Source organism: Polypterus senegalus, chromosome 15 (assembly GCF_016835505.1).
Source record: "Polypterus senegalus isolate Bchr_013 chromosome 15, ASM1683550v1, whole genome shotgun sequence".
NCBI classification, from domain to species: domain Eukaryota; kingdom Metazoa; phylum Chordata; class Cladistia; order Polypteriformes; family Polypteridae; genus Polypterus; species Polypterus senegalus.
Genome location: NC_053168.1, coordinates 79,645,123 through 79,660,301, shown reverse-complemented (window position 1 = coordinate 79,660,301; position 15,179 = coordinate 79,645,123).

Sequence of the window (15,179 nt, the reverse complement as noted above, 5' to 3'; positions counted from 1 at the left end):
GAATTTGCCAGGCTATTCCATATTTTAGGTTCATAACAGCAGAAGGCCGCCTCACCGCCTCTTTTAAGTTTAGCTCTTGGAATTCTAAGCAGACACTCATTTGAAAATCTAAGGTTACGATTTGGAGTGTAAGGTGTAAGACATCCTGAAATATAAGATGGAGTGAGATTATTTAAGGCTTTGTAAACTATAAGTCGTATTTTAAAGTCAATTCTAAATGACACAGGCAACCAGTGTAGTGACATCAAAACTGGAGAAATGTGTTTGGATTTTCTTTTCCTAGTTAGGATTCTAGCAGTTGCATTCTGCACTCGTTGCAATCGATTAATGGCTTTTTTTGGTAGTCCTGAGAGGAGAGCATTACAATAATGTAGCTGACTGAAAACAAAAGCGCGAACTAACAGATGTTACTAACTCTTTCTCTCTTTCCCTCTCCACCACCCACACAATAAAGCAGGGTTGAGATATTAATAGTTACTAATAGTTTCAATTTCACAACACAAAAATGGTAAAAAAAGGTCAGCAGGCCTCAAAATAATTTTTAACTTTATTGCCAGGCAACGTAAGGTACTTTGCTAAGAATTTCTCTTGATGATACATTCATACACTTATCAATGTAAATAAAATTAACACAATAAATAAAAGTCAGACCAAGTCTCAGTAGCAGACTTCACTTCAGGCTGCCTAGCCCCAAACGTAAAAGCCTGTATGGGTTCAAAATGGGACTCAGGCATTTAAGGTTCTCAGTACTCAAAAATGTCCGTCAGCAGAGGTGATGGTTGTAAACCTGACTTGAAGAATAATAGCAAGCAAATGTCCTTTATTTATATGAAGAATTTAATTAAATAATTAAGAGGAAGCACAAACAGACAAGGCAGTAATTAAAGAGCTAAAATAAGGAAAAAGGGTTTGTCTAAAAAAGTTAACCCACAGCAAACACAGCCAGTTTTAAATTCAAGAACAAAATCCATTAAATGTAATTGAAAATTCACAAAAAACAGAAATCTGAACATTCTTTCCTCCACAATACTCAATGACTCTCTGTAGGACCCTGGCCCTCAGGTCAAATAAATAGGCTAAGAGTGGTCCTTCGGCAGTGGTGGTCCCACCTCTTGAGCGTCTACCTATAAAACATAAGGAATGTAGCAAATAAACATATATACTCTACATGACATACAAATATGAAATTACATATATATAGTTTTATGCATGATTTTGTAATGACTAAAACTATCTATTTGCATTTTCATGCCCTTTTAGCCTATGAAACTGCAGTTGCCCAGATAATTTCAGTTCATTCAACCAATCACCTCGCAGTCACAGTCACAGCTACTCCTACCCAGTTATCAGTAAAATTGGGCATTGCAGTGGGTATCAACCAAGTATGATTTATAAAACAGTCTGTCTAAAATATGGAGACAAGATATCTGCAGTAAAAAATATTTTTATTATAACTGTACTACTGTCGGACCATGTTGTTTTAACATGTTGGAATGATAAAAATTTTAAAAGCAATATGTTAGAAGGTTGGGAAGATAATACCGATCTAAAACAATTGATCGTTTCTGTTCTTTGAGACCATATGAAGGTTAATGCATGCAGTATATTTAGTAATTCTTTCTTATTTGACTAGTTAATTAAAATATTAACTACATTTAATCATTGGGTAGCATTTTTTTTAAAGGATGGGTTATATGTAAACAGAATGTGTTGTATTTCACCTTAATGTCTGTAATTGTATTGCTTGAGTTTAGCAGTGTCATATCCTATTGATATTATGATGATTAAAGGTTAAAATCCACATTGAAGAAGAAAGACGATGAAAAGCATGGTATTTTGGTGACAGTCAAAAAGTTGGGCCTCTTACCTTCTTTCCCTTTCAGCAGGAAGTTACCTTTTATCTTGTTTTCATATGTAAATGCTTGGGGACACAGCCCTTCACTATCTGTTACACAATCTGTAATACAACACACAGCCAATTGGCCTCTCGTCATCATTCTTATTCTACTATTACCATATTTATTTAAAGAAAGCCATTTAAAGGATTCTCTCTGTGAGTTGTATCCTCTGACCTTAGACATTCAGGAAAGGTACTCTCAGACTCTAAATATCTGTCCCTGCCTACTCATGCAAATTAGGGACTAATTGGCTAATCAGAGCAGTGACGTTCACAGATGTTTGCAGTTCGGGGAGTAGGAAGGAGTATTTGGGTCCAATTTACTTACTGTACTTGAAATGTACTAATCAATATTGGGGTGATTGGGCGAGATTTCAATTGTGATTGGTCTTCCCAGTGCCTGTCAAATCTGGCAACCCTGAAATCTCCTCACAAAGAACAGCGTGCAATCCCAAGCAGATTGGGATACAACTTTATCTATAAGATTTCTGATTTCTTACCTTTTCATGTAACTTGGTCCTTTGACATCCAACATTTTCTGCTTGGTAACAGCTGGTGTGGCTTGTGCACAGTGTCACAGGCGGCTGGGGGTGGAGCCCAGCCAGGACGTCCGAGTGGGTTGGAGGAGGGCTGGTGCCTCCTCCTGACCACGAGGGGGCGACCGCCTTGGTTTTGTTGGTGGCCTCGGGTAAGGGGCTTGGAAGCTCAAACCTGTAGGGGCCCGTGGCCACCGCCAGGCGGCGCCCTGGTGCCTGAAGAAACCTGGAGCCCAGCACTTCTGCCACACCTGGAAGTGCTGGGGGAAAGAAGACAGGCAACACCCGGAGGGCTTCCGGGTGCGCAGCCGGCACTTCCGCCATACTGGGGCGTGTCTGCGGAGGAATTCCGGGAAGCAGCTGGAGCCCATCCGGGGTGCGATAAAAGGGGCCACCTCCCTTCATTTGAGAGCGGAAGTCGGATGGAAGAGGACGGAGCTGGAGAGAGGACTGGAAGCGGCCAGAAGAAGAGCAAGAAAGACTGTGAGAGGCCCGGACTTTGGGGAAATTGGTGCTGGAGGCACTGGGACGTGCACTGAACTGTTTGTATATATTGTATATAGTGTGGTGAATAAATGAGTGTGCTGGGTGATAAACCGTTGTCCGTCTGTCTGTGTCCGGGTCCGGTTCACAACAGTTGTTTTAATTTGCTAATTCACTACAGCTTATAGACTAGAAATACAACTCAGACTGTAACTTGAACTCGGTTTTGGCAGCCGTTTTCATTCTAGCACTCCTCTTCTTCCTGACTTCTTCATTTGGTTTCTGGCTTTAGCATTTAAAAATGTCAACATGATCCTGCTTCTTGGTATTTCAATCCTTTCCTTTATAAACTACTTTCTGTTTTCTTCTAGTTGTTTGTCTAAATTGACAGCTTTGTTTGTGGCCCTTTGGCTCTCACTAATGCTATAGGCTCAGCTGGTGGTATCCAGTGAGTGCTTTTCTCGGAAGACCACATATCCTGAAGTCGACAGTTTTTTTTGCCAGAAGGTTGGGATCACAATAAAAATGATTTATAAGAATATTGAAAGAAATTACTAAAGAAATTTTAATGAGCATTTAGTGTACTGGCATTACCCACAAAACATTAAAGATACTTCTTTCTTAAGAATGCCCGAGTCGTGGGACATGCTGTGTAACAAGTTACTAAAAAATTTATATTGACTTTCCTTACTAGAGGCAAAATAGTAACTCATTTACTGAGAACACATCCAAATTGAAACAAGCTACATTAAAAAGGCTGAGTCACTTGTTGCTAACCAGTGGCTCACTTGGTAAAAGCCTTAATGCCTGGCGTGCTTTGGTAAGTTGTGCAATCAAAGATTTGAATCCCATCAAACTGAGTCGCCAATCACTGATGGTCACCTATAGGGAACTCTAAATTAGCCTCGGAGCCCCAGAAGGAGAACTCAGCAGGTGATGTTTCATTTTAAAACATCTGCTAGGGTGGCTTCAGACAGGCTAAATTGAACTTCTTTGATAACTGTGCAGAGTACAATTAGAAAACGCACTTTTATAAAAAGAAAAACTAAATCTGCTAGGGGAAGAAAGTTCACAATAAAGTGATCCAATTTTTTAAGACCAGAGTATCAAGAATTAAGTCTGTTTATGACTAAAACAGATGGTTCTTAAGATATGCACAACTACATTAATTTGTATCCTGAGCAGTGACGAGACAAAGGACAATATTGAATAATAAATGGCTTTGGAATATATTCCTTAGTTATAAATATTATAAAATACCACTATATTAATGAATACCAGAAGAACACAGACCACTAATTAATCACAGCATATTGGAAGTATAGTCTGGGATTCTTCTTGGAATACCATTGGTTTGTTTCTAACCACAGCACTACTGTAGGCGGTATGGTACAACAATTACACTGATAGATATGAAAATCCCAGCAAACTGCTGTGCCCATGGTGGCATGTAAAGTGCCTACTACCATCCAGCATTCACATAACGTGAATACTGATCCTTCTTCTTCTGAAATGCATACTCACGTGGTACCTGCCTACTTGTGATGAAGTGTGTCCGGGGTCTGTGGTGTGATTGATGGACCAGACTGGGTGTGGGATCTTGTTTAAAAATGATATAATTCAGACTATGTGAGTGTGGGTATGCGCAGAAGAAACAAGCAGCCATGGAGCACTTAGTGGAGAAATACCAAGTATTCACGTGCATGAGACAGATTAGCTCAGCCATCCCTCATTAGTTCTCCAAGGATAGTTTGCTGCACCCATAGGGGTATAAAAGGTCTGAGAAAGAAAGACGTAACAAGGAAGAAATCAAGGGGATGGTACAGGTGGAAGGGGGCCAGTAGACAGGGATGTCTGGTGGAAGAGTGTAGCCAGAGGCGTTCTAGGAGCAGGGATGATTGTGGAATCCCGATGGACCAACAGAGGTAGCCGGACAAGGGAGTCAGGCTAGATGGCTGAGATGGGAATCATAATGTAGACCACATTCACCAGTGTCTCAGCCCTTTTGAGCTTGCCTGATGGGTGAGAAGGGTGAGATGTAAAAAACAGAAAGAATTGGGAACATCAGAAAAGCCGTTCTGAATGGAATTTTATCCTTGGCTTTATCTGTTTATTGTGTTTTCTTCTTTGATTTTACTTTCTGCACAACAATGTTTGTATGGATAATTTATTATTGAAGACTTTTGAATTCACTGCAGTTTTGCACCGATAACTGTTGTTGTGTCCTCACTTGCCCAAGTCCATCCTCAGTTATGACTATCACTGTCCTGGGAGACAGAAGAAGCCCATGGCTATGAGCACCTGGGGCATCAAATGACCATCTTTACTTGTCCTTGTCTTTGCATGATGCAGTCACTGATTGATTTGTCACCTATATGTAATGGCCACTCGGTGTCTAATATACAGTCAATAATAGTCCCCAAGAAAGTACAAAAATAGTTTCTAGCAATCATGATGGGAATTGTCATAGTTATGGCAAATTTACATTAGTGTCCTGGATTTTATATCTTAAATTCACTTAGTCAATAACCAAAATGGGTTTTGGTCTCCTGGATTAAATGTCTGCTTTCTTTTCCATTACTGCTTAATTAGCAACTTTTTAAATTTAAATTCAGCTCTCTGATGTTAAAGTCGGTGGCTCCCTTTTTTAGATTTTTTAAAATTCTAAACAATACATTGATTGCACATAAGTGATGTACATAAACATAATAAAACACATGATTTGAGAAAAGTAAATTTAAACATACTAAAGGAGAAATGTCAATTTAATTTGTTGTGTTCCAGCTTAAACAGTCAGAATTGATTTGTACAGCACATGAGAGTACAACCAGCAGTATATACTCATGCATGATGTCACTTTTTTTCTGAATACAGAAGACATACTGCATGTATCAGTGCCTGCTTAAAATCCCAAACTGAACAGGAAAATAGTAGTTGCACCCTAAAAAATCACTAATGCAATGTGGTAAATCAATTTATATTTTATAGGAATAATGTTATAATACAGGAATGCAATAAATAAATAAATAAACCAAATTAAATCAAATCTTTAGAGCTTTTCCAACAGCTCATTAATTATTTTACCTTCAAATTCTTGATCTATGATGTATACTGACATGGCTGACGTTTATTGTACAACTTACCAAATGAAATGTATTCTGTTAATTTTTTAGCTGGTGTAAAGAAGCAAGTAATGTGTACCTCAGGTACAAAGAGTTCACCTCAAAAAGTATTTTTGTTTGCTTTGACTAATTATGCAAACTAATGATTTGGGAGTAACAGGAGAGAGACTGGAAAATAATGCAAAGCCAAACGAAATGTACGGTAATTTGTGCCATGGCAAGCTGCAATTAATTATTATACAAAGCTTTTTTTTGACTCATTGCTGCGTCACATGGCTGATTGTGCATACATTCGGCCTGTATACGGCGTGTTGGAGAGCTAGGGAGAGCACATGAATCAGTGTTGTATATTTGATTGCAGTACTCATAATGATCTCATTATGATCAGAGAATATACCCCTCAAAGGAACATATTACTTTTTTTTTCTTAACACTAGAATTACTAAAGCCTATGAAAAAATGTACATTCCTAGCCCACCTTAAATCCCTTCGCACCTCTCCGTCAGCATCTTTTGTGTTGTTAATGTGTCGATCAACACAAGCAGCAAGCAGCTGCTATCCCATCCTGCTGCCCGCCGCCGCAGTTCAATTCGCAAAGAAGGTTCTCAGTGCTCAGTGTTTATCTTGGAGTTAAGTGCTAGAGTTGTAGAGGATAAATAATATATAGTCATTTGGAATACATACATTTCATGTGTGTTCCGTGTCTACAACAATCCATGTAAACACATCATTAAAACAGAAATGTTTTTCATGTTTTAGTAATAACTGACAAAATGTAGACATAAAGTATATAATGTGTGAAGCCTGAAGTCCAAATATCAAATATACACTTTCACAAAAGGTACAAGTATAACAAAACAAGGGCACTTTTATTTAAGAATATAACTGCAGAAAAAGAACTTGCGTTAGGGTGCGACATTGACACCTAATACAACTGCTTTGGTGGTGCAGCGTCAAGAACGTATGACACATAATCAAGATGTTCGTGGTTCGATCCTAAACGCCTCCATTTTGAGTAGTGAGCTGCTCTTATTCTTACTATTATAGAATAGAAGCATACATTTGATTTGAGTCTGTAACAGCCGGTGTAAATTATGATACTTGTAAAAGTTAGTTTTTTTTTTTTTAATTCAGTTTTATTCTCTAAGTCAAGTTTACGCTCCCGCTAATCTGACACTGTTAGTTTTTCAAATAAAGATGTGCTATAACAGAGGTGAACTCAGATGAGGATGACGGTTCTACATCAGAGAAAGGGAACAGAAGATCTCCCTGCAAGAAACGTCCACTCATACATAAGAACAATGCAGCTACACTAGGTGTGAAGGCAAAAGATGGCACCGTTTGGATGCAGCAAAAGGTCGGGTGTCATCCTGCCCTTCAGTCTGCCCCACACATGTCCTTCAAAGAAAAAAAAGCAGGGCTCACAGAGCTAACAAAGGTATCGTGCAAAGTCCTATTTGTGATTATGTTTTGTGATGATCTTTGCATAAGAACATTTATATGTTACTTATATAAAAGCCAAACCGAAATGTTATTTATCCTGATTTATTTACTTATCTTCCTACAGCGTTAAGTGACAAGTGGACTACAGTGCTTTCTGTGTTTGAGAGACATGGGCACGCTGACACAGTACATGTGTACTGAAGTGACTTTAGCTGTAGGTGGAAACTCCTGTCGCACTCTATGAAACTATAAATAAGTGCTATTTTCCTAATAAAGTACATGTGCAATGCCACTCCAGTACATGTGCAATGCTACTCCTTATTCAGGAAAAGATCCCAGTTGTCCCACGGGAGAAAGACTTTCCGAGACTAAGTTCATAAACCTTATGAAACCGTTTCTGGACAGAGTCAGAATCATAACAGCAGGAGCTTTCATCTACAGCTAAAGTCACTTCAGTACACATGTACTTTGTCAGCATGACCATGTCGACCAATATAGATTTTCATACCGGATTGGTTGAGGCCCATGTTAACAATGGCCGCCACCTGTACTGTTAGCCGACAGGGTGCTGAAGGAAATTGGGCTACTGTTGGCCGAAGAAGTAGAAGAAGAGTCGGGAGACGTGTCCGGAGGATGGCAGAGAGGCGGAAGATAAAGAGTGGAACTGAGGGTAGGAACTTTGAATGTTGGCAGTATGGCTGGTAAGGGGAGAGAGTAAGCCGATATAATGGAGAGAAGGACGGTTGACATATTGCGCGTGCAAGAGACTAAATGGAAGGGGAGTAAGGCCAGGTGGATTGGAGGTGGATTCAAATTGTTCTATCATGGTATGGATGGGAGGAGAAATGGGGTAGGGGTTATTCTGAAGAAACAGTATGTCAAGAGTGTTTTGAAAGTGAAAAGAGTGTCAGACAGAGTAATGATTATGATGCTAGAAATTGGAGATGTGATGATGAATGTTGTTAGTGCATATGCCCTGCAAGTTGGGTCTGCGATGGATGAGAAAGAAGATTTCTGGAGTGAGTTGGATGAAGTGATGGACAGTGTACCCAAGGGGCAGAAAATGGTGATTGGAGCAGATTTCAATGGACATTTTAAGAAGTGGGAGGAACATAGGGTGACATACAAGAGTGGTGGAAGATGCATACAGGTAGATTATATCCAATGCAGAAGAGTCAATCTGAAGGAGATTGAATACAGCAAAGTGCTGGCAGGAGAAAGTTTAGTTAGGTAGCATACAATGGTGGTCTGTAGGATGACGCAGGAGATCAGGAAGAGATGGAGAATGAGGGCAGAGCCAAGGATAAGATAGTGGAAGTTGAAAAAGGAAGACTGCAAGGTTGAGTTCAGGGAGGAGTTAAGACAGGCACTAGGTGGGTGTGAAGAGTTGACAGACAGTTGGGTTACTACAGCAAAACTATTAGGTTATAGCAAGAAGGGTGCTTGGCATAACATTTGGACAGAGGAAGGAGTACAAAGAAACCTGGTGGTGGAATGGGGAAATACAGGAGAGTATACAGAGGCAGAGGATGACGAAGAAGTGGGATAGTCAGAGAGATGCAGAAAGTAGACAAGAGTACAAGGAGATAAGGCATAAAGTGAAGAGAGAGGTGACGAAGGCTAAAGAAAAGGCGTATGATGAGTTGTATGAGAGGATGGACACTAAGGAAGGAGAAAAGGACCTGTACCGAATGGTTAGACAGAGGAACCAAGCTGGGAAAGATGTGCAGCAGGTTAGGGTCATAAAGGATAAAAATGGAAATATACTCACACACAAGTTGAGTGTGTTGAGCAGATGGAAAGAGTACTTTGAGAGGCTGATGAAAAAAGAGAAAGAGAGAGAGAGAAGGTTGGATCATGTGGAGATAGTGTATCAGGAAGTGCAATGGATTAGCAAGGAGGAAGTAAGGACAGCTTTGAAGAAGATGAAGAATGGAAAGGTTGTTGGTTCAGATGACAAACCTGTGGAAGCATGGAGGTGTTTAGGAGAGATGGCAGTGGAGTTTTTAACCAGATTGTTTAATGGAATCTTGGAAAGTTAGAGGATGACAGAGGAGTGGAGAATTTTAGGGATAAAGGGGACGTGCAGAACTGTAGTAACTACAGGGGGATAAAATTGATGAGCTACAGCATGAAGTTATGGGAAAGAGTAGTGGAAGCTAGGTTAAGAATGAAGATGATGATTGGTGAGCAACAGTATGGTTTCATGCAAAGAAAGAACACCACAGATACAATGTTTGCTCTTAAGGTGTTGATGGAGAAATACAGAGAAGGCCAGAAGGAGTTACATTATGTCTTTGTGGACATGGAGAAAGCATATAACAGGGTGCTTCGAGAGGAGTTGTGGTATTTTATGAGGAAGTCGGGAGTGGCAGAGAAGTATGTAAGAGTTGTACAGGATATGTACAAGAGAATTGTAACAGTGGTGAGGTCTGCGATAGCAATGACAGATGCATTCAAGGTGGAGGTAGGATCACATCAGAGATCAGCTCTGAGCCCTTTTTAATTTGCAATGGTGATGGACAAGTTGACAGATGAGATTAGACAGGAGTCCCCTTGGACTATGATGTTTACTGATGTCATTGTAATCTGTAGCGAGAGTAGAGAGCAGGTCGAGGAGACACTGGAGAAGTGGAGATATGTTCTGGAGAGGAGAGGAATAAAGGTCAGTAGGAACAAGACAGAATACATGTGTGCGAATGAGAGGAAGGTGAGTGGAATGGTGAGGATGCTGGGAGTAGAGCTGGTGAAGGTGGATGAATTTAAACACTTGGGATCAACAGTACAGAGTTAAGGGGATTGTGGAAGAAAGGTGAAAAAGAGAGTACAGGCAGGGTGGAATGGGTGGAGAAGAATGTCAGGAGTAATTTGTGACAGATGGGTATGTGAATTTCCCCTTGGGATTAATAAAGTATCTATCTATCTATCAACATGAGTGAAAGGGAAAATCTACAGGGCAGTAGTGAGACCAGTCTTGTTATATGGGTTGGAGACAGTGGCACTGACCAAAAACCAGGAGACAGAGCTGGAGGTAGCAGAGTTAAAGATGTTAAGATTTGCATTGGTGTGATGAGGATGGGCAGGGTTAGAAATGAGTATGTTATAGATGGTCAGCTCAAGTTGGATGGTTGGCTGAAAAAATTAGAGAGGTGAGATTGCGTTGGTTTGGGCATGTGAAGAAGAGAGATGCTGGGTATATTGGGAAAAGGATGTTAAAAATGGAGCTGCCAGGCCAGAGGAAAAGAGGAAGGCCTAAGAGAAGGTTTATGGATGTGGTGAGAGAGGACATGTAGGTGATGGATGTAACACAGCAAGATGCAGAGGACAGGAAGATATGTAAAAAGGTGATCTGCTGTGGTAACCCCTAATGGAAGCAGCTGAAAAAAGAAGAAGAAGACCCACTTTATATCAGGATTATGGGAAGTAATCTGGACACACACATTCATCCACCATCACTCATACAGGAACATCTTACAGTTGAAAATTAACCTAACACCCTGTGATGTGAAATGAAACTCATAATACCTAGAAAGAAATCCAACCATATACTGAGAACGTGCCATCTCCTCGCAGATAATGAGCATGCCAATATTCAGATCCAGGACCCTGGAATTGGGAGGCAGCACCACCATGCCAGTGTACAATTACAAATTTAAAGATGTAGTTATTTTACCAAATTCCAAAGGGATTGTCTTGCAAAAATATGTAAACCATTCAATTATAACACATAACTGAGTACTTCTAGGAAGTGTAAAATTGAAAAGTACTAAGAATTTGGTGGATGTGAATATTTAGGTGCACTACGATTTAAACAGTATTACACAATTAACTTTACTATTTTTAATGAACACGTGTTGATAGATATGACAAAAATATATAGATTCCCAAGCTACACACCCAAACAGAAGTCACTAATGGAATTTACAAAGCACTTTCTGATAATGATGGCAAAGAATTGATTGTAAAGAAAGTCCCTAAATGAATGTGATTGATTGTCCGATAGAGTCAAATGTAAAGAAGGCTTGTTGAATAAAGCAGGGCACTTGTAAAGGAAAAGAGTTTGGAGGCAATTACCAACTCTGGTCCTGTACCATGAGAGCTCCAAGTTGTGTAGCACACAAGTGAAGATCTTTATCTGTTTTAACAGGTGAATGCTTCTTTCATCATTATTGTGTCTTTCAGCCATGCAGGTTAAAACTTTTCTGTCAGCAGTGATTACTGTGAATGCTGTCATCTACAAATGAATAGTACATCGATCTAATCTAATCCCACAGGCCATATTTAGAGACAAGCTTATTTATATATTTATTTTTTTTTATGTTGTACAGAGTATTCATTTTTACTTAGAAAGATGATTAAACAGTATCTCAGTGACTTGTGTTGCTACTTTGAAACTTCAAAGACTTGAGCTGAGTTGAGACTGTGTAGAGCTTTCACATATTTATGAAAACTGAGCCAAGTTACCACAGGATTACATTAGTAAAGCAATTATTTGCAGGTAAACTGTATAAAAGACAAGGTAAGCCTCAAATCCATTATAGGGTCAGCATATTCAAAACATTGTCAGCAATAAAAGTCTGTCTTGATTGTCGGGTGCAGACTTTAATTACTCTTTAGTTAATTGTAATTCTGAATGTGCTAAAATACAAAAAAACAGAAATGACAGGTCATCAGCCAAGGTAGGTGGAACTCTAGCAGTTTAGGGCTAACAAAGCAGTCCCAGTCTGCTTGTCATTTTCATTTCTTGGACCTAATCCCCTCCTGATGGCGGATGATCCAAAATCCCTAGTGAGTTAATGCATATCAAGGACTACACCGCAACAGCTTCCGTGTGCCTCTCAGCCTGACTAGAATCGCAGAAATTTGAGCCAGCCTGAAAAACGCAAGCAGGAAACGGTGTAACATAGCTGAATATTTTATGAGAGGTAAGGATCATTTTATTGAAAATTTGTTTCCATAGTATCTTTTAAATTTTATCAGTATGGCATTTTTTATGTTTAAATTTGAACAGAATCTATTCAGCTGATCATTCCTTCTGCGTGAATTTGAAATGTCTTTAGCCAAAAGATGATATGCAGGGCTTAATCTGCACTTACATAAAATTCCAACAAATAACTGAAAATCACATTAACTTTGGACTGTTATCCTGTCTGGTATTAGACAACAGAAAGAGGAGGAGAACCTATAGGACTCTGCCAGCAAAAGCTCAATGACATGAAGAGCAAATGGAAACAACCAGAAGAAAGGTGCCTAATGACAAGGGTTTGTTTTATAGACTCGGGTAACCAGGAATTGGTGATATTTTGTTCCTTCCTATTATAGAAGTTAATATCAACTTTAAAATGACCCACCATTACTTAACTCTTTTTTAGCTAATGCTAAATTCTGAGCCCATTTACTGAGCCCACATAATGTGATTTTTAGGGACACAGAGAATCAGATACCACATACTGTATTTGGATAAAACCCATGGTCAATCTCTGAATAAAGTGCCATTTCAGAACACACTCACACAACAGCTGAACCAACTTTCAGTCACTGGTCAAGTGATATGCTGCCTTTAGTATACAGGTGGACATCCAGAATACCCAGACAAAAAGCTACACAGATAACTGTGCATACTTCATGTCATAGCTGGACTTGCTTCTTCAGTATTTGTAGGACACCAGCATTCTCAACCTAAAATTCTCCAACTGACTTCAGTGTTGTGGTGGGCTGCAACATCACCAGCCCTGGATGGCTGCCAGTCCATTGCAAGGTCCTCTCATATACGGATCCATTCTTACAGTCATACATGACCAATTTGAAATCCTCAATTAATCTAATGTGTATTTTTGCTTGTTTATGAAAACTTGAGTATGCAGAGGAGGGCCCAATACTCAAATTAGGGTTCACCGACAAAAGCGCGATAGACATATGCGCCCCAACAAAACCGCGACGGACAAATGAGTGCCGACAAACCCGCTAACTGGTTTTCGACAAATGCGCACCGACAAAATCGTGAGAGAGGCCAAGAGAGTGGGACGTGCACGTGCGCATTATGTACACATTATGTGCTAGGTTATAACTGTTATAACTGCTGATGGCATGCCGCAAAAAAATAACTCAGTCAAGAGTTGGCATAAAGCGGAATTACCAGCAGTCAGGCAGAAAGCAAATCTAAATACGCTCAACTATCAAGACGTCTTGCTGCAATTCTTCCTTCATATGCAGGGCGTGATCTTAAGGACTATCTGCGTGCTGTGCTGATGACATGCCACGTCTTATAATATTGACTTCTAAAATAAACATTATTATATATGCTTTAAACTAGTAATTCATATTTAATGAAACTTTTGCGATTTCGTCGGGGCGATTTTGTCTGCACGATTTTGTTGCCGCGATTTTGACGCCGCGTTTTAATCGGCGCTCTTTTGTCGGCATTCATATGTCTATCGCGCAAATGTCGGGTCACACAAATTACAGTTTGTTAAAAAGTTATATGGGACTTGAAATTCTTGTTTTTTTTGGGCATTGGCCTCATCTTTGCACCCCATTTTTGGAATTTTTTTGTAACCTCGATGGATTAGACAAAATGAATTGACCATACATAGATTCATTTAACTGTTAGTACTTAATTATTGTTGTATTTCTTATGTTGTTGTTGTTGTTTAAAGGGTGTGCTGATAAAGCTTTTCTGCAGTGCCATAAAAATGCCAAATGCATGTTGAAAGTCCAAATCAGATGAACACATGTTATGTAACCTCATTAAAACCTTAACTTATTCAGAATAAACCTTTATCTTTATCGACATTCTTCCTTCACCAGGTGAGCCATTTTCCTCATTCTTTTATTAGAACATTAAAGATGCCAGCAGTTAAGGTTGCACCTCTTTCTCATCAGTTATCTCCTTCTCTGCTGCTGTTTTCTCATCCAGGACTCAATCTTTCTAAAAAAAACACACATACCTGGGCACCCTTGGAACTTCATTAGTCTTAATTAGTCAGTTTCATCTTACAAGTGAACACTTAAGATCCTGTTGCCACCACAGGGCAACCGCAGCCAGATGCTGTGCATCAGTTGTATAGTAGGAAGCTGAAGTTCATCAAACATTTGGCCAAATTCTAAATGTTGAATATCTTTTACTACCACATTAAATCAGTTTCACTTTTGATTTATGTTCCTTAAAGAAACAATTTTAAAGTCAGTACATTCAAGGAGAATATTCAACTGGAAAAAGATAAATACATAAATGATTAAATAAATAAATGAGAAACAGAGTTTAAATAATACATGTTGATGTATAATATACAGGGCCCTCCATAATGTTTGGGACAAAGACATTTTTCTTTGATTTCCCCCTCTGCTCCACAGTTTAAAATTACAAACCAGGCAATTCAGACGTGATTAAAGTGCACACTGCAGACTTTAATTTAAGGGTCTCCCATTTCAGGCCACCATCATTTTTGGGACAATTGACGTCACAGGTGTTTGTGATTACTCAGGTGTGTTTCATTGCTTCATAGGGGCAGCCACAAGATACCCAGTCTTGCTTCTACTCTTTGGAGTCTGTAGTTGCCATTGTTCAACATGAGGACAAGAGCTGTGCCAATGAAAGTCAAAGAAGCCATAGTAAGGCTGAAAAACAAGAATAAAACCATTCGAGACATCGGTAAAACCTTACCTTAATGAACTGTCTGGAATATCATTAAGAAGAAA